Consider the following 23,216-nt stretch of genomic DNA (forward strand, 5'->3'; position numbering starts at 1 on the left):
AGAATGATAATGAGTCAAACTAAAGAGCTACATTTCCCAGCTGCCCTTATCACTAGGAGTAACCGTATGACACAGTTCTGGCCAATGATAAGTAAGTTGAAGTCAGCTGAGGATTTGCAAAAAATGTTTGTTTTCCTGGTATTAGGTACCAGACCTTTCCCCTTGATGTTTGTTTCTTCTGTCTCTCTGAAACACTGGCTTGAGAGTTAGGAGCCATCTTGCATGCACAATGGGAAAAAAGCCACATACTAAGGATGACAGAGCATAAAGAAGGACTCTAGGACATTGGTGACATCATGGAATCACTGCCCCAGTCTTAACTGTCTCCCTCCATCATTCTTGTTATGTGAGGAAAAGAACCCTATTTAGTTAAGCTACTGTCATCAGGATCCATTACATGTGACCAAATGCAATTCTTAATCTATAATTCTCCCTACATTTTCTCACCTTCTCCTTATTCTCAAATCATTCCATTCTGGCTTCTGGCCCATCATTCCACTGGGCTCACCAATGACCTGCATGTTGTGAAATCCAGGGGATATTTTCAGTTCTCATATTTCTTAACCTCTCAGCAGCATTTGACTCTTGTCCATGGCCTCCTCTTTGGAAACACTGTCTTCCCATGGTTTCCATGACCAATACTCTCTGAGTTTGTTCCTTCACTTGGAGCTGCTCCCTCTCTGTTTCCTTTGTGGATTCCTCTTCCTCTTCTAGCCACACTCAGTCTCTCAGCCTCCGAGACAGACCATGGCGTTAGTTACATGCTCTTCCCTCTGTTACAAATGCTCTCCTCTCCTTCCTTTTGCCAGCTTAGTCTTCCTTAATTCTTCAGTTCTCCATCCATTCTTTGCTTGCACAGGGAGCTTCCTCTGACATCCTTGTGAGTTCATATTTCCCCATTGTATATTCCTTCATAGCTCTTACATAGTTACAACCTCATCGTTTTTAGTGTGACTCTTTGAGTAAGCTGCCTCCCTCAGAATGTAGGCTCCATGAAGACAGGGATGATCTACTTTTGTTCATCATTGTATCCTGAGAATGCAAAATGTTCCCCAACACATAATATGTGTTCAATAATTAGTTCCTGGATGCATAAATGGGTGAATATATAGTTACATGGTGATTTATTTGCCTACCTGTTTATCATCATCTTCTTCCAGCTCCATGAGAGAAGGAAGCTTATCTATTTTGTTCACAACCACATATGCATTACCTAACACATACTACATGGCACATAGTAGGAAACACAATACATTTTTAATGAATTAAAGAATGAAAGAATAGGGTACCAAGAGAGACATTCCAATAGTTCCTTCCCTAAGATGTCAGTGTTTGGATATTATTTTGCTTTCTTTTTTTTAAAAAAAAAAAAACATTTTTTATGAATTACTTTTTCTTTTTTTTTTTAAGATTATATTTATTTATTTGACAGAGAGAGATCACAAGTAGGCAGAGAAGCAGGCAGGGAGAGAGAGAGAGGGAAGCAGGCTCTCTGCTCAGCAGAGAGCCTGATGCAGGACTTAATCTCAGGACCCTGAGATCATGACCTGAGCTGAAGGCAGAGGCTTAACCCACTGAGCCACCCAGATGTCCTATTTTACTATCTTTTTATAAAGTTTCTGGTTACAATAGAGTACCAGATACCTTTATTGTCTCTAGAGAAGAGTCTTTTGGAAAAAGACTGCTATCTGCTACATTGTTCTCCTTACAATATGTTATGTCTAAAATATGTTGTCTATAAAGATCTTGAATCTCTACACTTCCCCTTTTCATTGCCACCACCCTAGTCAAGCTCACATATTTCCCCTGGAGTGAATTGGACCACACACCTTTCTCTAAGCATGGTTTATTAAATTATATATAAACTTGGATGATTCCGAGTTTTGACTGTACCTCAGGACCAAGGACCATATCTGTTTATGTTACCTCCAAAGAAACCTAAGTACATATGGCATATACATAATTTTTTATTTTATTGTGGCAGAGAATTATTTCTGTTCTGGATTTGAAAAATATTTCATTTATTAAGGAAAAGAAGCATTTTTAAACTAGCAACAAATCTTTGTTTTCAAATGACCAAACTGAAAACATTTAAAAAAAGCCAATAACCTTTTAAATCCTCCTACCTTCCTGCCCCATGAATTCTTAGTCATTGAGGTACCTGAGATGCTCAGTTAGGTTGACAAGAAGAGTAATTTATGCAACTGTGACAGATTTGAGGATGCCCCCAGCCTTGTAGCCAGCATATCTGGATCCTGCCCTTCCACGGAGGCCGAGCCACCTGTCTTTCTAACTCGATAGATCTTCCTTTCACTCACTCATAGCTGTGCCACCTTGACTTATCTTATCTGTCTAATAAACATATGTTTGATATATCCCTTCTCTCCATATCCATGCCTGGGAAGGATGCAACCCATATATTACACATTGTTGTATCTTCAGGACCTAGTACAAAGTCTTGTTGATACAATGATACAATATGCTGATGCTTATTTTCTTTTTGCTAATAAGATTTACGGAGCACCTACAACTGTACCAGACACTATGTTAATGCTCAGTAGGTACTATTACTGTTCCCTTTTCACTGATGGGAATTTAAGTAACTTGCACAAGTGTTGTAGCTAATGAGTAACAGACCCAGGGCTCAAACCCAGATTATCAGATTCCAGAGCTGGTGCTGTTAACCACTAGGCAATCCTGCCCTTCATGCATATTCATAGGTTACATACTCCAGCCAGGCTGCATTTGCTCCCAACTTTCAGAAGGCAGTAAGTGAGACCAGCTTTGCTTACAACTGATCAGGAGCATTTCAAGTTGTTTTCAAATGAAGTTATAAGTCTGCAGATAATTAAGAAAGAAACCATATTTGGAAACAGCAGGAAGGGGTAATGTATAGAGGCCCACTTTGACATTTTGAAGTGCATTTAAATACATAGCTGAGGGCTATAAAAGTCCCTACACTGAGATTCCAGAAGTATTAAAAATAAAACTGCCTTATTAATTTTTTAGAGAATTGTAAATGACAACCTTTCATCTCTGGGGAAATCTTTCCCTAGAGCTCAAAGCCTCCTGGTGTCTAGGATGAATAAGTTGGCCTCCATCCTTGTCATGTATCCATTCTCTGTCCCAGAGGGTCAAAGAAAACCATCTCATTTTAAAATGTAAGCATTATTTGTTGAAGGTTCTAGCCAGTTAAACTGGAAGCAGGAAAATCCACTTCATGTGGCATGAGAATAGAAAGCATTTTGCTGCAGTCTAGCATAATAAGGGAAGACTAGCCAAGGTTATTATTAAGGTTTAGTCTCCTCATCTAGTTGATAGGGACAATTAATACTCTTCCTGTCAAGAAAAAAAAGCTTTATGAAGTCTTGACCATTGATACTTTTACCAGTTTGCCCTTTTGTGTTTTGAGTGAGAGGCTCTATTTCATGAACAACTGAGTTTCCTTGAAAGCTCCAGAGAATCCAACAGTTGCAGAAAAGTCCAGGAGTAAGATAACCCAGAGACTTGAACCTGCAGCAAAATGGAGTTTCTTCAAATTAGGCATTAGAAGCAGTAGATAAAAGCAACTGGCAACTGGAGATATCCTTGTTATTCTCTGGGCTACAGTCATGTTGGCAGAAGCTTTAACTAAATTTACTTGTGAGTTCTCCAAAGGGAGTGACTGTGTTGCACCAGGGTCATTTTTCATAACATACTACTTTGCAAATAAGTTCCTAGGACCTTGTAATATACTTGACTTCTGAACCTCAATAGAAGTATTAAAATGTCAGCATGTCTATTACATATCCCAACTATTAAAAAATATGAGTTTAACTGTTCCCTGGAAATAGAAACTCCAATAATAGTTATGACTTATTAGAGTCTTCATTTTGAAAGACTTAAAGCCTCCAGGAGGTATTTATCCAAAATTAGCATCCAGTAACAACACCTTGGGATATCCCTGTTTTGGCAGCATCTGTAGCCAGATCTGGTTACAGTTAATAAACTAATGCTGGAGCTGCTGACCTTAGGAAGACAACTTCTGTCTAACAGTAGGTCCATATTCTGGTCAATAAGAAATTTACTTGCTCAGTTAAATTGGCTTGAGGCCTGTTCTGTTTGCCAGCATTGTAGCCTCTTCACAGAGACTTAATAGAGTTTTTATCTCTTCTTCACATAATTTGCTCTGTAATTGATGGAGCATTACATTTCCTGAAAGAAATATTGTTTTGTGGCTGAATACATACCATTCACTAATTTATTAATTAATCCAATATGTATTGAATACCTCCTTATGTGTCAAGTACTTGGCAGGTCATGGAGATACAAAAATTAATGATGAGGAATCTCTACTAGTAACTCAACTCAGTAGCCCAGTAATTGCTTGAGGGATCCAGATCTTTCTATCTATATTTTATCCAGGCAGCCTAATCTACAAAGCCCAGTTCAGGTCTTATCTTCTCATTCATTCATTTAGGAAAACTTTGTTAGTTTCCCCAAACCGTGAGGCACTGGAATGAAAAAGATGAGGAGAATAAGTCTCCAGATCACCGGGAGCTTCCAACTTTATAGAGAGGTAAGCGATGTAGACAGGACCAGATTATTGAAGATGTTTCAAGCCAGACTAATCAAGGAATATAAGTTTTATCTTTTAGCAGTGAGGAGCTTTGTGACGTTATAAAGGAAAACAGAAGCACGGTTAAATTTACATTTTAGAAAAATCAGTTTGACAATTCCAAGGAAGAGTGGCCAGAAGGAAGGAAATCAGAAGGAGGAGAAATCAAATTCCAAAGCAGTTGAAGAAATAGAAATAACAAGATTTTAATAAAATATTGAATGTGAAGACTGAGGGAGAGGATGAATTCTAGAAAGACTTCTAAGAGATTTCTGTTCTGAGCGGCATTAGCAGCAGGAGAAAGAGAATAAAGTTAGTAGAAAAATGAGTTCAATTTTCCATGTATTTTGGGCGCCTGGGTGGCTCAATTGGTTAAGAGTCTGATTCTTAATTTTGGTTCAGGTCATGATCTCAGGGTCATGAGATGGAGGCCTGCTTTGGACCCTGCGCTGAACAGGGAGTCTCTCCCTTTCCCACTGCCCCTCCCACTGCTCATGCTCTTTCTCTCTCTTTCTCAAATAAATAAATCTTTACAAAAATTTTATTTGTAATGTGTTTTGTTGCAGGTGCCTTTGGAACATCCATGTGTCAACATAAAGTTTGCTGTTGTAAATGTTTGTCTAAAACTGAAGCTGTTGTAAATGTTTGTCTGAAACTCATGAAAGAGGTAAGGATTCAGACCCATCAACTTATAGATTGTAACGGAAACATAATTACAAATGATATTGCCAGTTCTGTAGCCATCCCATATTACTCCCTAGTGTCAAATGTCTTGTACTCATCCATTCATTTTTTAATTTATTTATTACTCATTAATTCATTCTTTCCCTTGGTTGACTAATGTGGAAGAATCTCCAATATCATACTCCTGGTGACATTAAAGATTCTGGTGTACACAGATAAATAATCTTTAATTCCCTACCCTAAAGGTAACCTGGCTGTTGATTATAAACTAATTCTCTAATTCTTTTGTGTGTCTTATTCTCTAAGAAGAAGATAAACTCTCAAAGTAAGACACTCCCTTAAGCTCCTTAAAAAAATCCGCGCCTAAAGACCTAGTACAAGTTCTGCTCTTTGTAGATGCTTAATGTGAACCTTGAGTGATAGATTACTTATTTAAAAACATGGATCATTTTAAGAGCTGTCTGAGTGGCTCATTCAGTTAAGCGTCTGAGCAGGGAGTCTGCTTCTCCCCCTCCCTCTGCCTGCCACTCCCCCTGCTTGTGTGTGCCCTCTCTTCTTCTCTTTCTGTGTGTCAAATAAATAAATAAAACCTTAAAAAAAAAAAAAAGACTATTTAGAGGCTAAAGGCAGAGACCTATGACTTTTTAAAATTAGGAAGATAGCATGTATACATAAAAGTTCATGAAAGTAAGCTTGAGGGCGCCTGGGTGGCTCAGTTGGTTGAGCAACTGCCTTGAGTTCAGGTCATGATCCTGGAGTCCTGGGATCGAGTCCTGCATCAGGCTCCCAGCTCCCAGGGGGTTTGCTTCTCTCTCTGACCTTCTCCCCTCTCATACTCTCTCTCTTTCTCTCTCTCAAATAAATAAATAAAATCTTAAGAAAAAATAAATTAAGCTTGATAAAATTTTATAAAATGAAGATACATACATAAAACCTAGGTTAAGAAACAGATAGTTACCAAAACCCCCGAAGCCCTCTTCTGCCTTCTTCTAGTTATTACACGCCATGGCCACTTTATTGCTAGGAAGCTCTGTGTCAATGCCTGAGCATGGTGTAGATACTAGTGACTGGATATTTCTGCCTAGCATGGGTCCCCTCTGTGAGCTGGCCAAGATTTTCTCAGAGCTTCTTCCTACTCTGTCTGAGGTTCTTCCTGCTCAGTTCTCTTTTCTCTCCTCTCTCCTCTCCCAGGTGTCATACCTACATCATTGTCTAAAGATTTACCATGTCTACTCCTTTAATAGATGTTACCCGCAATAAATCTCTTGCAATTCTAACTCTGCTTTGATGTCTGCTGCCCAGAGAACCCATCAACACAGATGGTACCTGAGCTGAAGGCAGACACTTAACTGATTGAGCCACCCAGGCTCCCCGATCCAAACCGTTTTAAGTGCAGGTGGTCAAGGGAGGGAGAGACTACACAGAAGGATAATGGAATTGGCGGGATGTTAAATAGTTGCACGGACAGCCTCCAGAAGAAAAAATGGAAATTGAGGGCAGTTAACAGACAGTTATGGCTAAATATAAGAGCCAGCAGGCCTCTTTGATAGCTTATGAAGTAGAAAAACTAGTACCACCCAGAACCAAATTCAGGGTTTGACAGTTAAGAGCCCCCCCAAACAGGGGCACCTGGATGGCTCAGTGGGTTGGACCTCTGCCTTCGGCTTGGGTCATGGTCTTAGGGTCCTGGGATCGAGTCCCACATGGGGCTTTCTGCTCAGCAGGGAGCCGGCTTCCTCCTCTCTCTCTGCCTACATGTGACCTCTGTCTGTCAGGTAAATAAATAAAATCTTTTTTTTTTTTTTTTTAAAGATTTTATTTATTTATTTGACAGAGAGAGATCACAAGTAGGCAGAGAGGCAGGCCGAGAGAGAGAGGAGGAAACAGGCTCCCCGCTGAGCAGAGAGCCCAATGCGGGACTCGATCCCAGGACCCTGAGATCATGACCTGAGCCGAAGGCAGCGGCTTAACCCACTGAGCCACCCAGGCGCCCCAATAAATAAAATCTTAAAAAAAAAAAAAAAAAGAGCCCCCCAAACAGTGGAATGCTCTGCCATATCAGATCTGTTATACCCTGGTTGAGGAAAACCTAGGACCCTGAAATGGGTTGGGAACGCCTGGGTGGATACCTTCTGCAGTCTTCCTTGGACCTCAGACAGATGTGGCCAACCCCTCCCTGTGCAGGAAGACACTGTAGAGGCCTCTCTTCAAGGCAATAGATGCTCCCCCTCCCCCCAGGAACTATTCTGGCTGCCAGATAGATAATTACCCTTAAATCCCCACATAAATTTACTGGGACACAGTGGACCTGTTGAGGGCACTAGTGTTCCTCCCTCAGCTCATACCTGTGGCCATAGGGGCCATCCAGTATACTCAGCTGAAGGAGAAGGAAAAAGTCCAACCTTGGTCAGCTCAATTGTGGGTCCAAACTTTGTCTTTGGAACTGGCACAATGGGGACATGAGTGGAGTGGCCACGGTGGAAGAGACAGAAGCTACATATGGGGCTAAAAGCATGGACTCCCACTTATCAAAGCTGGCCTCATTATTACTGCCTCTGAATATCTACCCTGTCAACAAGAGAGACCAATATTCAGGCCATTATATGCTCTATTCCTTGAGGAGACCCACTGGTAACAAGTAGACTAATTGGGGCCCTTGGGCCCCAGAAGACACGAGATTCATTCTCACAAAGATAGACACTCAAATATGGATTTGCTTTTCCTGTCCTCAAGAGCTTCAGCCATTACCACTTTCCAGGGTTTTGCACAGTGATCCACAGGCATGGAATCCCACATGACAGCATCTGACAAGAAGACCTTGTTCTGAACACAGAAGGTATGAATATGGGGCCATGACCTTGGGATTCACTGCACCATCCAGAAGCTGCTGGCCTGGTAGAGTGATGGGATGACCTGCTGAAAGCATAACTGAAACATTACCTTGCAGACAAGACTCTTAATAACTGGGCAGTCCTCCAGGATGCAGCATATGCCCTGAATCAGAGGCTTCTATATGGCACCGTGTTCCTGGGAAGAAGAAAATAGCTGCCTAAGAACCAAGAAGTGGAAGCAGGAAGGATTCCACTTACCATTTCTCCAGTGACCCACTGGAAGATTTTATGTTGCCCATCCCTGCAACTCTGGGCTCTACAGGGTTGGAGAGCCTGATACAGGGATGCACTCTTGCCATTGGACACAATGAACTACAAGCTGTGGCTGCTACCTGGACATTTTGGATTCCTGTGTCTAGGGCCCAGCAGGCAAGAAGAGTCACCATCTTAGCAGAGGTCATTGTCCCTGATCAGCTAGTGGAGGCAGGGCTCCTGTTACACATGGGGACAGGTAAAAATATGTGTAGAATTCAGGTGGTCCACATGGGTACCTCTTGGCGCTTTTTGTTGAATTGCAAACTTGGATGAGCAAGTGCAGCCATCCCAGCCAAAGAAGGATATGGTTAACCAGAGCTCAGACCACTCCAAGTGGAACACCTGCTCCCTGGATCTGTGGAGAGAAGTAAATCTGTGTGGCACAGGGGTGGGCTGTGGCAACCACAGATGGGTGTGCTGTTCAAATGCCCCTTCAAGAAAGAACTTAGTGACCAGTTGCGAGAGGAGCAATTAACTGACAGCTTCAGGTTGCAGCACCTTTGGGATCTGCTTGGTTTTTGAGCTGAGACCAGGCTGTTTTTCAGCCAGCCCCAGCCAATGACTGAGCATGTGCCCAGCTCTCTTTCTTACATTTGGGGACTTCTGTACTCCAACCCCAACTATGGGGTTCCAAAAGGAGCAACCATGGTCTTCTATGTCCTGACTCCTACCACTAAAGTCAATTGGTCTAAGGATGAATGCCTAACTGCAAATAGGCAGCCACTCATAGTTCTTCCCTTGGATTTTTTTCCCTTTCTTTTCTTTTTAACTGTAACTAGGAAAGAGTCTCTCTGTAGGGAAGGTGTAAGAGGTAGACTCCGCAGTTACTGGTTTCTGGATACAGTGAGTGAGAATGAAGTCAACACAGAGAGCAATACAAAGACAAGAGACAGAGAATGCATGCAGCATTCAGTTGCTTGAGGTCCACCTGTATCCAGTTCTTCTAGATTTGATTGTTCTAAACTTAGACTATCTAAAGATAACTTTAGACTATCTAAAGATTGTCTAGTATGCTTCCAATGAATAATCTAATCAGAATCAGATGTCCATGATATGTGATTGCTTAGGTTCTGGCATTTAGGAGTATCCTACACCTATTTTATGTTAAAAGTTGACATTGAGGGCACCTGGGTGGCTCAGTCAGTTGAGCATCTGCCTTCCGCTTGGGTCATGATCCCAGTGTCCTAGGTTCGAGTATCAAATCGGGCTTCCTGCTCAGCGGGACGCCTGCTTCTCCCTCTGCCTGCCTCTCTCCCCTGCTTGTGCTTGTTCTCTCTTTCTCTCTCTGACAAATAAATAAATAAAGTCTTTAAAGTCAGGCAGTCTTAAAAAAGAAGAATTTAAAAAAAAATAGTTGACATTGATAGAGTTGAGGGTTTATTATGTTCCAGAGAGTGGTCTAAGCACTTTACATATCTGAATTCTTGTAATCTTCTCAGCAACAAAATGAGTCTAATCAAACGTCCTATCTTGTTTTCCCCAATTTAAATATAAGGAAATTGAGGCTACTTTATTTTAAAATGAGAAATAAATAAGGGATTCTACCACACATCCTTTTAAGAGGGGCTCCAGAGAGCCAACTTTAGAGATGTACAATCTTTAGCATTTTAGTCCCTTATGCAGCTTTGACAGCTCTGATTTATGGCTTGAACAAGACGGGTTTGCAGCTGCAGATCCCTTCAACTCCTTAGAAAGGCATGTTTGTAAGAATAGGGAGAGTAGCATTTAGAGTAGTCCCCCCTTAGCTGCAGTTTTGCTTTCCATGGTTTCAGTTACCCATGCACGCACACGATCCTCCTCCTGACAATCGTCGTGTCAGTAGCAGCCTAATGTTGTGTCACAAGCCTGGGTCATTCACCTCACTTCATCTTATCACATAGGCATCTTATCATCTCAGTTATCACAAAAAAGATGCATATAGTACAATAAGGTATTGTAAGAGTAAGACACATATGCACACTTATATAACTTATTACAGTAATTGTTATAATTATTCTATTGCTGTATTATAGTTAGTCTCTTACGTTGCCAAATTTATAAAGTAAGCTTGATCATAGTTATGTATACATAGGGAGACACACAGTATATAAGGTTCTATACTATCTGTGGTTTCAAGCATCCACTGGGGGTCTCAGAACATATCCCTTCCAGATAAGGGGTCAACTATATACATAAGCAGAACTGATCATTTCCTATATGTACAGACTTTGTAACCATAAAAACGGGGTGCAAGTTTTGACAATTATGAGTACTAATATGGTCAGAACATGTAAATGGAGACAGTGGAAGTCCACGAAGGATGCCACTGGTACGTATCAACAGAAATTCCTAGAAGGCCAAATACCTTTCTCACTAAGATTTGAAATACAATGACAGTGAGTCACTCCTTCGTGTGAAATATCCACATGATCTCTCCCATCTTTTAAAATTGAACGCTCTTGGGGAGCCTGAGTGGCTCAGTTGGCTAAGGAACTGCCTTCATCTCAGGTCATGATGCTGGAGTCAAAGGATGGAGTCCCATGTTGGGCTCCCGGCTCAGCAGGGAGTCTGCTTCTCCCTCTGACCTCTCCCCTCATGCTTGTGCTCTTTCTCTCTCAATCTCTCTCAAATAAATAAATAAAATCTTTTTTAAAATTTTAAAATTGAACACTCTTGAGGGGTATAACTGGATAGTTAATACCTTCCATATATCAAGGGCGAGAAGAATAAGAAGGATGGAGGGGAAGAAAGAATGAAGAGGCCTAGAGTAGTAAGAGGTGGGGAAGGGCTTCTAACCCCACCATGTAATGGAAGCTTCTGTTAGTGCCAGGACCCTGCCCCTAGAACAAGGCTGTCCAACAGAAATACAACACCTGCCACGCATTTAATAAACATATTTCTAGTAGCCACATTAAAATTTGTTTTCTAAAAACAGGTGAAATTAATTTAAAAAATATAATTACTTAAGCCAACATACCAAAAATATTATCATTTCAACATGTAGCCAATTAAAAATTAATAAGCTAATTACATGTATATTAAATAACAATTCAGATGCTCGCTGTATTTAGATTTCACAAAACTTTAAATGGAAAGAGTAGTTACATAGACTAAGTTGTTCAAAACATACTTAAAATTTCCCAATAACTGAATCAAGTGTAAGTTTTTAAATTTAAAATTAAATAAAATTTAAAATTTAGTTTTTCAATCACAGTAGCCACATTTCAACTGCTCATTAGCCATGTGTGGCTAGTGACAAGCGTATTAGCACAGATAGAGAACATTCCATCAGTGCAAAGTGTTATGGGACTATGCAGGTTTAGATGGACTGGTTGACTTCCAGCTGATGAATTTACTTCTCTGAGCCTTAGTTTTCTCATTAACAAATTGATGACAGTATTTTAAAGGATTGTTGTGAGTAGTAAGAGAGGTAATGTGCACAAGACATTGAACACAATACCTGCCACACCGAAAAGAATGAATGGTAGTTATTTGAAAACTAAGTCTCTGTATATGCTTTCTATATGCTTCCACCACTCTCAGCCACCTGTACCTGGTTATTCCTTGGTATTCTTAAGCGGGGCAGGAATTAGTGAGGTTGGCAGTGAGAAGTAGGGAAGGGCCCAGCATCTGGATACTTGCATGCACCCCAGCTCAGCCCTGTGGTTAATTTATGAACACTGTTTGCGGCTACTATTATCTTCGGTTCTTCCCTCCCCCTTATCCGTTCAGATGACTTTTGCTCTGGAGCTCCAAGTCCTACATGCCCGCCCACTTCTACTCTGAACTAGACCAAATGATTAACCACACAAAGCAGTCATCAACAGTCTTTCCAAGGACATCAATGACCTCATTAAGTCCATGCTAAGGGGCACTTTCTCCTCAACCTCTGCAGTGTCTGACTCTGTTGCTTCTTCCTCCTCATCCTGGTTTTCCTCTAACATCCTACAGACTATTCCAACTCCTCCTTCTCCTCCTCCTGCTTTTTTGCAAAGCCAAATGTCTTCACTGCTCCTTGGGCCTGAACCTTCCCTGGGCACAATCTCATTTACTCCTAAACTCAGTTCTCCTAAACTGATAGCTCCCAAACCTATCCCAGCTTCCACTTCAGCTTCAAGCCCAACCTACTGCTCCTTTCTGGCCCCTCCTCCCGCATGACCCACCTCTGAATTCATGCTTATTCCCCTCAAACCAGGTTCCCAGGTTGCTGTCAGTGGGGGAAGAGAACACACACTGACTCCAAGCTCCTGTGGCCACATCTTGTGCTAAGTCCTTCATTTTATCTTCACAACTACTCTGTGAGGAAGGAACTGCGATCTACATTTTACATCTAGGAGGAAAAAAGGACTCAGAAGAAGAAGAAATCAAAATTTAGGTCTATCTGAATCGGGACTCCATTCCTTTCTAATCCATAGGACCACCTCCCATAATTCAATCAGTGAATTGATGCTTTCTGCCAGGACGGGTAATATACCATCTACCCCCTAACGTTTGCACTTTAGTGAGAGAGACAGAGAGGATACAGGTAAATTCAATGATATGATAGTGCTATGCTAAGGTCCAATGGGAATGCACAGTGGGGAACCTAACTCAGGCTTTGGGGTCAGAAAAGTCTCTACCAAAGAGAAAATATCTCTGCTGAATCAAGCAAGACTAGTAAGAATCACAAAGGAAGAGAACTGGGTTAGGAAGCATGATCTTAGGCAGAGGTTGTAGTGAGAACAAATGCCTGAAACGGGGAGAGTTGGAAGGCTGCACACAGTTCAGGGTGGCTGGAGCCAAACCAGAGGTAGCATGAGACAGCAGTGAGCAAGGCCAGCTGGAATCTAGGTTGAGGGTACAGGAAACCATTAGATCCTTTTAGCAGAGATTTGCATATGAGATTTGCATATGAGAAAGAATCTCTCAGGCAGAAGGTAGAGAGAATGGACTCTAGAGGAAACTAAAGAGGAGAAAGCAGGGAAACCCATTAGCAGGCCAAGGCCACAGTCCAGGTAAGAGATGATGACAGTGCAAATTAAAGTAAACGGCCCTCTAGATAAGGAGGGGTAGAAAGAAATCCAGGTTGGAGACTGCATGGGACTTGGTGGTTGATTAGATGTTAATAGATGTGGAAAACAACTAAAGAATCAAGAATAATATTCATGTTATGAATGTTATCATATTCATATTATGAATATATCAATATTCATGTTATGAAGTGGGCAACTGTGTGGATGGTAGAGTCATTAGAGAGATACACAAGAAAGGGCAAGTGTGAAGGAATATTGATGCATTTCACTTGAGACCTGTGGAAGCGAGGTGCCAGTGGGACACCCAGAGCAGGCTGTCAGATAGACAGTGGTCTACAGGTTTGTGGCTGAGGAGAAGGAACTGTTGGGATAGAAGCAGAAGTTTGAGTTTCATCAATGGTAACTTAAGCAGTAGGGGTATATGAATACTCCAAAAGATATAAAAGGAGGGGGAAAGTAGGTTGAAGAAGAAACTGAGGCACACAAAAATTTAGGAGTTAAGTAGGAGAAGGAAGACCTTCAAGGAGACTGAGAAGAAGCCAGAGAAGCAGGAGGAAAAACCAAAAAAGTGTAGTCTTGTTTAAGCATAGGGAAGATAGGAGTAGAGGTAAAGATGCTGACAGTATAACTCGTTTCAACAGTAGGGAGGTTATGGGTGTACTTCCTGAGAGCAATCTAAACCAGTCTGCAGTGGGGTGAGGGAAGACTGGATGGTAAGCAAATGTAGAGAGAGAGGCATAAGGAGAAGCAGTCTCCCCACTGAGCAGGGAACCTGATGTGGAACTCCATCATAGGACCCTGGGGTCATGACCCACTGAAGACAGACACTCAACTGACTGAGTTACTCAGGCGCCCCCCCAACAAAAAAAGTTTTTAAACCATCATCAAACAAATATATGCAGATGGTTAAATAAATAAATAAATAAATAAATAAATAAATAAATAAATAAAAGCAACAGTCCCCTGAGCCACTCTTTGCTAGCCCAGAAGCAAACACTTTGAACTGCTTCTGTGTTGAGGTAACCTCCTTATCACTAATAACCTCCTAATGACTGTTTCTTGGTTTATCAGCCTTAGACATTATCTATGAACTTCCTGCTATGCTAAATGAGAATTTAGTTCACTTATACCTCTCTCTTCTTTGTCATCCAAAGTGGTTATGTCACCATCCACTGGCCACAAAACCTACATAAGCTCTATTTTTCATTCCATTAATCACAGCATTTCTTCCTTTTTTTTTTTTAAGATCCTATTTATTTGACAGAGAGAGAGATAACAAGTAGGCAGAAAGGCAGGCAGAAAGAGGAGGGTAAACAGGCTACCCACAGAGCAAAGTCCAATGCCAGCTGGATCCTAGGACCCTGAGACCATGACCTGAGCCAAAGGCAGAGGTTAACACACTGAGCCACCCTGGTGCCCCTAATCACAGCATTTCTTAACTCCCTAAATTTAAGGTGAGGATGTTAGTAGCTTACTCTTCCCACAACCTCTCAAGGGGAAAGGTTAGTTTTTGTTTGTTTTGTTTTTTAAATGTGAGAGATTCTTGAGTAAGGTTAAATGGAAAGGAATCAATGGAAGTGAACAATTGAAGATTAGATTGCTTACAGTTGTTGCCCTGGTCCCTGGAGAGACAAAAGCATGACTTCAGAGTCCAATATGGGATATCTCCTCCATAATGTCATAAGTCTAGGAAATTTCCAGAACGTGAGGAACTCCTTTGCACCCTAGATCCAATCAGCTATAAAATCCCATAGATTCCAACTCTTCCGTTACCATCTTTCTATTCATTTCTTTTTTGCCCATGTCATTGGCCTTTCAATATTTCTGACTTGGACAGCAGACTTTTAACTTATTTCTCTCTTTCTCTTCACTTGCCCCACTCACACAATGGGTCCCAGCCCGGCAGGGGTTATTGAAAAGGTGCAAGCTGGGAGTAATGAGATAAAGGCCAGGGCAAATGGACCATGTTCCCCAGGCACAAGCATCGTTTCTCAGGACTGCCCATTCCAACTGAGCTTCAGGGCCTTACCAGAAGAGGTAAAGGCTGGTTAGGCCCCCCAAAATGTGCCTGTTGCAAAGTCAAGTAACCATAGCATGGGCTCTGGTTGAGAAATTCTCTTCATACATCCTTCAGAGTATCACAAAAGAAGAAATTCAAATGCCAACCAACATTTAAATGTTCAGTATCACTAGTGTAGAGTGACAGCCATGAGAAAAGGTGGGTATTATTTTTTGAAGGGCTTCTTTTGTGCCCATGATTAAATTAAATTAGTAACTGGACAGCTCAGCTGGGAGGTGCTTTCCCCTGCTTCTCTGGTCTCAGTCCTTTGGGAACTGGATACGCCTGGCATAGGGCACTAACTGCGGAGAGCATGTGAGGCATGTACCTCTGTGTCACGGAAGCTCTGACACTGAGCGAGATTATTTTTAGAGGTGACCTTCTAGGTTCCAAGGAAAAGTAAACAGACAGATGCACATGATTTCCTCTGAGAGACTCTTAGTAAACAAATTGACATGTGTGCACTCACTGTTATCCCATGTTCTGAATTCAGGGCTCTTAAAGAACCAGCTCAGGGGAAAAGCTTTGTTGAAAGCCGTAACCAACCAGAATAAAGAAAGGGGAAACTGAGTGAAAGTTCAGTTTCTAGCTACTGGGTCAGAAAACCACAGGTGAAACACCTTATCTAATCCAAATTCTTGGAAAACATGTTTTACTTTGTTTTTTAAAGATTTTATTTATTCATTTGAGAGAGAGAGAGAGCTAGAGAGAGCACAAGCAGGGAGAGAGGCAGAGGGATAGAGAGAAGCAGACTCCCCACTGAGCTGGGAGCTGACATGGGGAAATCATGACCTGAGCTAAAGGCAGACACTTAACCATCTGAGCCACACGGGCACCCCAACAGGTTGTTTTAAATAACATTTCAACACTTTCTTATAAAAATATTGCTAAAATTTATTATTTTACTTCTTACCTTTTATTTTTTATTACTCTTTTTGTTTTACCTTTATGGTTCTTCCTGTCTGATGCTTATTATTTTTAAGTGAACATAGTAAGAAAATGTAGAAAGGAAAAAAAAAGTCTCCATAATCCTTCTGCTTATTAACTTTGTTATAAAAAAGAATGCTTTGTCATATATCCTTGAGATTTTTTAGCACATACTTATATCTGTATATCAACAAAAGAAAAATGTACTGTCTTATAACTTTCTTTTGTCATCCAGTACTGTATCTTTTTTTTTTTTTTTTTTTTTTTTTTTACTGGACAGAGAGAGAGCACAAGCACGGGGAATGACAGAAAGAGGGAGAGGGAGAAGCAGGCTCCCCTCAGAGCAGGGGGAGCCCAATGTGGGACTCGATCCCAGGACCCTGGGGTCATGACTTGTGCCAAAGGCAGTCACTTAACTAACTGAGCCACCCAGGTGCCCCAGTACTATATCTTGCCATCTTTACATGTTGGTATATATAGGTCTCTCTCATTCTACTGAGGGTTGTATAGATCATTTCCAGGGTTTTACTGTTACAAACAGCATGCATAAGGAAGCATCTTTGCACAGATACATTTGAGCACTTACATGAAACTTTCTGTTGGACAGGTTGTGGGAGAAATTTCTGGATCAAAATGTTTACATATTTTAAAATTTTGATGTAATTATTGTGCTCCATCTGTCCCATGAAACATGAAAATAAGCTCATTTCTCATGAAGACTTAGCACTTAACACAATGCTTGGCACATGTTTATTAACTGCTGGTTAGATTAAAGCATCAAATATCAGTTACTGTTATGGCTGTGAAAAAGTAATGCCTTTGACTCTACTGAAGCACATTGCCCTGCCTGCCTACTCTTAATTGTCCTCGGCAATGGAGGCAATGATAAAATGCTAGATTCATTGTAGCAGTTCTCATCATAATAAATATAATAAACAAGTGCATTCCAGAATACATAGCACTTCTGATTGTCTCCTTAGTGAAAAGCTATTTTTGTCACCTGAAATCATAGAATTTTATCATAAACAGGAGTCTAGATATCAAATAGTCTTTTAAAATATATATATATATATATGGTGCACTTGGGTGGCTCAGTGGGTTAAAGCCATTGCCTTTGGCTCAGGTCATGATCCCAGGGTCCTGGGGTCGAGCCCCGTGTCGGCTCTCTGCTCAGCAGGGAGCCTGCTTCCTCCCCTCTCTCTGCCTGCCTCCTGCCTACTTGCGATCTCTGTCTGTCAAATAAATAAATAAAATCTTAAAATATATATATATGTATGTATACATAAAATATATATATATGTATGTATACATATGTATGTATACATATGAAGAAGCGAAGTTGAAAAGTTTTCAAACTAATAGATTCTACTTAAAACACCTCTTATTCCCCACCATACTTTCTTGACTTAAATACACAGATTCAGCATAATTTTATTTCATTTGATTATGTCATATAAACAAGGCAGATTATCGACTGAGATATGTTTCTTCAGGTCTTCTTAGTTCTGTCACTTTACCTGCCTAGATCTTTCTGTCTTACCCTTCTAATTTCCTACTTCAGGTCAGTCAAGGATTGGAAATAAGATAGGCTTAATAGAACATATGTCGGGGCACCTGGGTGGCTCAGTGGGTTAAAGCCTCTGCCTTCGGCTCAGGTCATGATCCCGGTGTCCTGGGATCAAGCCCGCATCAGGCTCTGCTCAGCTAGGAGCCTGCTTTCTCCTCTCTCTCTGCCTGCCTCTCTGCCTACTTGTGATGTCTGTCAAATAAATAAATAAAATCTTTAAAAAAAAAAATAGAACGTATATCAATGGGTGGTATCTGAGTCTAAGTCTAAGCTTTTCTTGTGAGTGAAACATCGAGTCTTGGTACAACATTTTGTCAGCTATTTTAACTATTCGGGACAGCTTGTGTGTGTGCATGTACATTCACATGCACTTCCTAAATTTTAGCAGCTTAGAAACATGTTGCCATGTTCTGGAGAGATGAGATGATACTGTATATAAATATTTATATGGCATATAATACCTGGAATACCTGGAACTTAGAACCCTTCAGATTTAAAAATTTGCCCAATTCTAAGGAAACAAATGGCCAAAGGGTTTGTCTTCAAATGCTCTTAGCATTTGATGCAGGTCTATTTAAAGGACAGTGAAATATTCTTTTTTTTTTTTTTTCATCCTTTTGATGATGCCAACTTTGGTTTCATCATCAGTAATTTCAGGAATAGTATCTATGGCAGGCAGAATAATGGTTGGTCCTCATACGTGGCAACCAGGTCCTAATTCCTGAAATCAGTGGACAGGTTACCTTAGCAAAGAGATTTTGCAGATATGATTTAAATTAAGGATCTTGAGGAAGGGAGATTATCCTGGATCATCCAGGTGAGCCCAGAGAAATTACAGGGGTCCTTAAAGAGTCAGAGTCAAAAGAAAATATGTCAACAACAGCAGAGGTCAGGGTGATACTATTGCTGGAGGAAAAGACCATGAGCCAAGGAATGCAGGTGGCCTTTAGAAGTTGGACAAGGCAGGGAAATGGATTCTCCCTGAGAGCTTCCAGAAAGGAATGCAGCGCACTGCCAACACCTTGATCTTAGTTCAGTAAGAACTTTTTAGATTTCTGACCTCCAGAACTGTAAGATAACAAATTTGTGGGTTTTTTAAAGTCCCTGAGTTTATGGCAATTTGTTGTAACAGCAATAGGAAATTAACACGGTGTCTTACCGTAAGGCGGTACAAGTTTGAGTTTTATTGAAAGACACTATTCTAGGGGGTAGGAGAAGAATAAATGAAACAAGATGGGACTGGGAGGGAGACAAACCATAAGTGACTCTTAATCTCACAAAACAAACTGAGGGTTGCTGAGGGGAGGGGGGTTAGGAGAAGGGGGGTGGGGTTATGGACATTGGGGAGAGTATGTGCTTTGGTGAGTGCTGTGAAGTGTGTAAACCTGGCGATTCACAGACCTGTACCCCTGGGGATAAAAATATATTATATTTTAATAAAAAATTAAAAATTAAAAAAAAAAGACAGAAACTATTCTTTTGCATTTTAATAAAATACTTAGGGAATGTGAAAAATTTTAAAGAAAAAGTTGAAAAAAATAACCACATAATAATAGTTAACATCTACTGACCACTTACTATATCCCCAACATTGTGATTCTCAAAATTTCATTTAAGGTTTACGACAATCCTATGATGTTATAATGGCACTAATCTGTTTATTTGACAGATAAGAAAGTAAATATAAAAGAGATGAAGAATTTAATTAACTTCAAAAACAACGAGATTAGCTGAACTCTCCAGTAGGAAAGTGTACAATTCAATCCTCTCAAATCAAGCAGAAAAAGTTGAAAGTAGTTACCATAAAAATCAGGCAAAGGTAAAACTTGCAGGGGATAGATGGTGCTCTAAGTTGTAAAAATAAATCGCATCTGAAATGCTTTGAGTTCCTACCACATGGCAGGCAGTTCCCGGCTATTACAAGCTATTACAAGTTCCTAGCGATTACAAGCTGGGACTGGCAGACCTGGTAGAACCCTGAGAAGGTGCACTCCTTCCTCTCCCACCTAACCTTCCCCTTTCTGAAATCTTTGACCAAAATCCCCAAACCATAACCCCAATCTCACATTTTTGACTGAACCCTGAACATATCAGATTAATAGTGCCAAAATAAATATACTGTCTTCTTCCTTGGATAATGTCACTGGATAATGATTGTGGCCCCACTAATACACACATGCTGATGAAATTAGCATTATTTTAATGCCGCCTTCTATTTACAAGATGTAATAATAAACTTATAACTCACTGTGTTGCCTGTGTACATATTCTCTGTATTTAAGATACTTGGAATATTTTAGAGAGTCTCACAGATTGGGGAAAAACTCTGAAAATAGACTGATTTTTAATTGAAATATATATATTTTAAAGAGTTTATTTATTTGAGAGAGAGAGAACACACATACAGGCACACAGAAGCAGGGTGGGGGGCGGTGAGCAGAGGGAGAGGGAGAAGCAGACTCCCCATGGAGCAGGGAGTCTATTACATGGTCGGGCTTGATCCCAGGACCCCAGGATCATGACCTGAGCCTGAAGGCAAACACCTAACGGACTGAGCCACCCAGGCATCCTTTTTGAAATATTTAGGATTTGACCAATTAAAGATGTAGTGAATATTTCATTGATTAAGTGAATTTGACTTAATGTATAGGTTTGATTTTTATGTTGCACAGATGCCTAAGAGAATCTGATCTAGTAGATTTACACTAACATTATAACATTTGTTGAGCACTTAGTACCCTCCCAACACTGTCTTAAGTGCTTTGCATGCACTAACTCAGGTAAGGCTCACAGCAACTCTGGGAGTTGTGTACTATTGCTACCCCCACTTTCAGGTGATAAAGCAGAGGCACAAACAGTTACATGACTTAACCAAGGTCACACAGCCAGTTAGTAGCAGAGCAGTCTGGCTGGCAGCTGGCTCTTCTAACCGGTGTCCTTTCAGTGTTCATGGAGTATTCATAGGAATACTCTGTCAGTGCTCTGGACTAGGCAGAAAATGGGCCATGTTGATTTAGAGTGTAAATCTGCCTTGTTAGGGGCATGAAATACCTGAGACAAACAGATATAGCAGTGTGGGATTTTGACATATTTTAAGGGAATTTAATAAACTAAGTTTATAAACTGCAAATGTGTAAGACAGTTTGATTTATTGGATTTGGATGCTTTTGTTACTTTAATATGTAATGCTTAAGAAAATTCTATCACATTTATAATAGTATTTATTTGGAAAGTTTACTATGTCAAATTAGTTCACTGAGTATTAAGCAAAGAACAAGTTAAAGTTTTCATTTTTAACATAAAACTGATAGATTTATAAATGAATTTGAGATTTGTGTTTACATACTTAATACCAGCTAGGCTTAAAATTTATAACATGAATAAATTTAAATATAAAGTAAAAAACAAGAAGCTTTTTGGGTTCTTTCCCATGCACAAGAAGTCCCTCTGACATTTAAATCTTCAGTGACAGTTCGTAAAGTTATAGACCTATTTTATAGAGGGGAAAACTGAAATAAAGAGGAGTAACTTCCCAAGTGGGAAGCAGTGGATCCTGCATTCTGGCCCAGCCAACACCAGACCACCAAAGCACATTCAGACATTTTCCTGTATTGCCTCAATGTTTAGAGAGTCTATTTTTATAGAAAACAAATTCCAAATACATAACCTGGAGAAATATATACCCATGTAACAACGCTGGTTTTGTCTGGACTATAATTCTAAAGGGCTCTTATTTTAATTTCTGTATTACTTAAGATTTGAGTAAAAGGAGTTCTCTTCCCTCTCACCCCATTTTTCAACTAATCTTTTTGCTGCCAATTTAAAATTAATAGAATTCTGTGCCTCTTTATATTTTAATTTCTTTTGTGTTGTCAGTCAGCATTTTGTGATCATTTATTAATGTCTATCTCCTGAGCTTTTTTTTAAAGATTTCTGCTTATGTTTCTTTGTTTCAAATACCCCCTCAATGGACATCATTCCTGAGTCAAATCTTTCCTTATACACTCATCCCCATAAACTTGTAGAATTAGTTACTCCTTCGATTAGGCTACTTTTGTACTTAGTATATGCTTTTATTAAACATGTAACATTGAATTAGTTGTTTTTTTATTAATAGGCCCATCTTCCCTATTAGTGTCTGTGATATATATTTCTTTTCCCTGGATCTAGCACAGAATTTGGTCGGTTAAACCAAACTTTATTTATTTATTTATTTATTTATTTATAGGTGCAAAAAAGGTGGTTTTATTAAAGCATGAAGACAAGATCCATGGGCAGAAAGAGCTGCTAAACCAAACATATTTTGCAGTTACAGAAACTGAAGAATGCTTCAGATAAGTAAGCTGAGGTATTTTTTGTTTTGGTTTGGTTTATATTTTTTTCTTATTCTAGGAAGATTCTTTTACTTTATTAGTCTCTGAATGGTACATATTATATTTTCAAAGGGGTTATTTTAGAGTCTGTTCAGAGCCAGTGATCAAAGACAATGTGGTTGTGGTTTATGAGGTATGGGAAGAGATGCTGTGTTAGTGGGTTTCCAATGGCTACTGAGTGGAACATCCTTAAAGAATTGATAAAGCCACTCACTGTCCTTTTAGCAGTTGTCAGCACCATAACAGGTATGGAGAAAGGGAAAACCGACAGAAAGCTGCTACCAACCTGGGTGTGGCTCAGTCCAGAATTGTGCATTGTTTTGAGTGCTTGTCTTTAGGAATATCAAATGTCGGGGTGCTTTAATCTTGCTCTTACAATTTTTCAGTTAAAGTATGCTTTGCAAAGACAGTTATATACCACCACCTCCCACCCTTTAAAGGCTCATTAGTCTCCTTTGGTCCTTTAACTCTGGTCCAGCATTGGGGTAGATGACACAATCAAGACTTAAGTTAAACGCGGAGGAATTCAGTTAAGAAGCTGTTCCAAAGCCAGAAAAATTGAATTCTCTGAAAATACCCATCATTTGCAAGGAGAGTGGAGCCATGTCACATTTTAACAACTTGGGAGGGAGGGAAAATCTTGTTTTTGCTTTCCTTGAGGTGCTCCCTGTCCAGCTGCTTTCAAGCTAACCTAGCCACCACATCTGGTATATATGTCTAAGTGTCCAGTTATCTACTTAAAAGAAGAAAAGTTAACCCCTTAACTCGAACAATATTTTTAGGTAATTGGGGGCCAGGAATACTTCAGTTACTTATCATGACCCCAGTACATTTGCATTTTATCCCATACTGTTTCAGCGGTGGGAATCTTG

At 40.2% G+C, this 23,216-nt stretch overlaps 1 long non-coding RNA gene across 3 annotated transcripts in view; it reads left to right on the forward strand.

Annotated features, from left to right (window-relative positions):
* The window catches only part of LOC309872485, a 155,385-nt gene that overhangs the window by 34,978 nt on the left and 97,191 nt on the right, over positions 1-23,216 (forward strand). For 2 of the 3 annotated variants that reach the window (XR_014315894.1, XR_014315896.1), the window contains exons 3-4: positions 5,164-5,264; positions 22,200-22,319. This is a non-coding gene — a long non-coding RNA (uncharacterized lncRNA). The remainder of the gene's footprint in view (positions 1-5,163; positions 5,265-22,199; positions 22,320-23,216) is intronic. The other variant, XR_014315895.1, reaches the window with a different exon arrangement.

This window comes from Mustela nivalis, assembly GCF_964662115.1.
Source record: "Mustela nivalis genome assembly, chromosome: 8".
Classification (NCBI taxonomy): Eukaryota; Metazoa; Chordata; class Mammalia; order Carnivora; family Mustelidae; genus Mustela; species Mustela nivalis.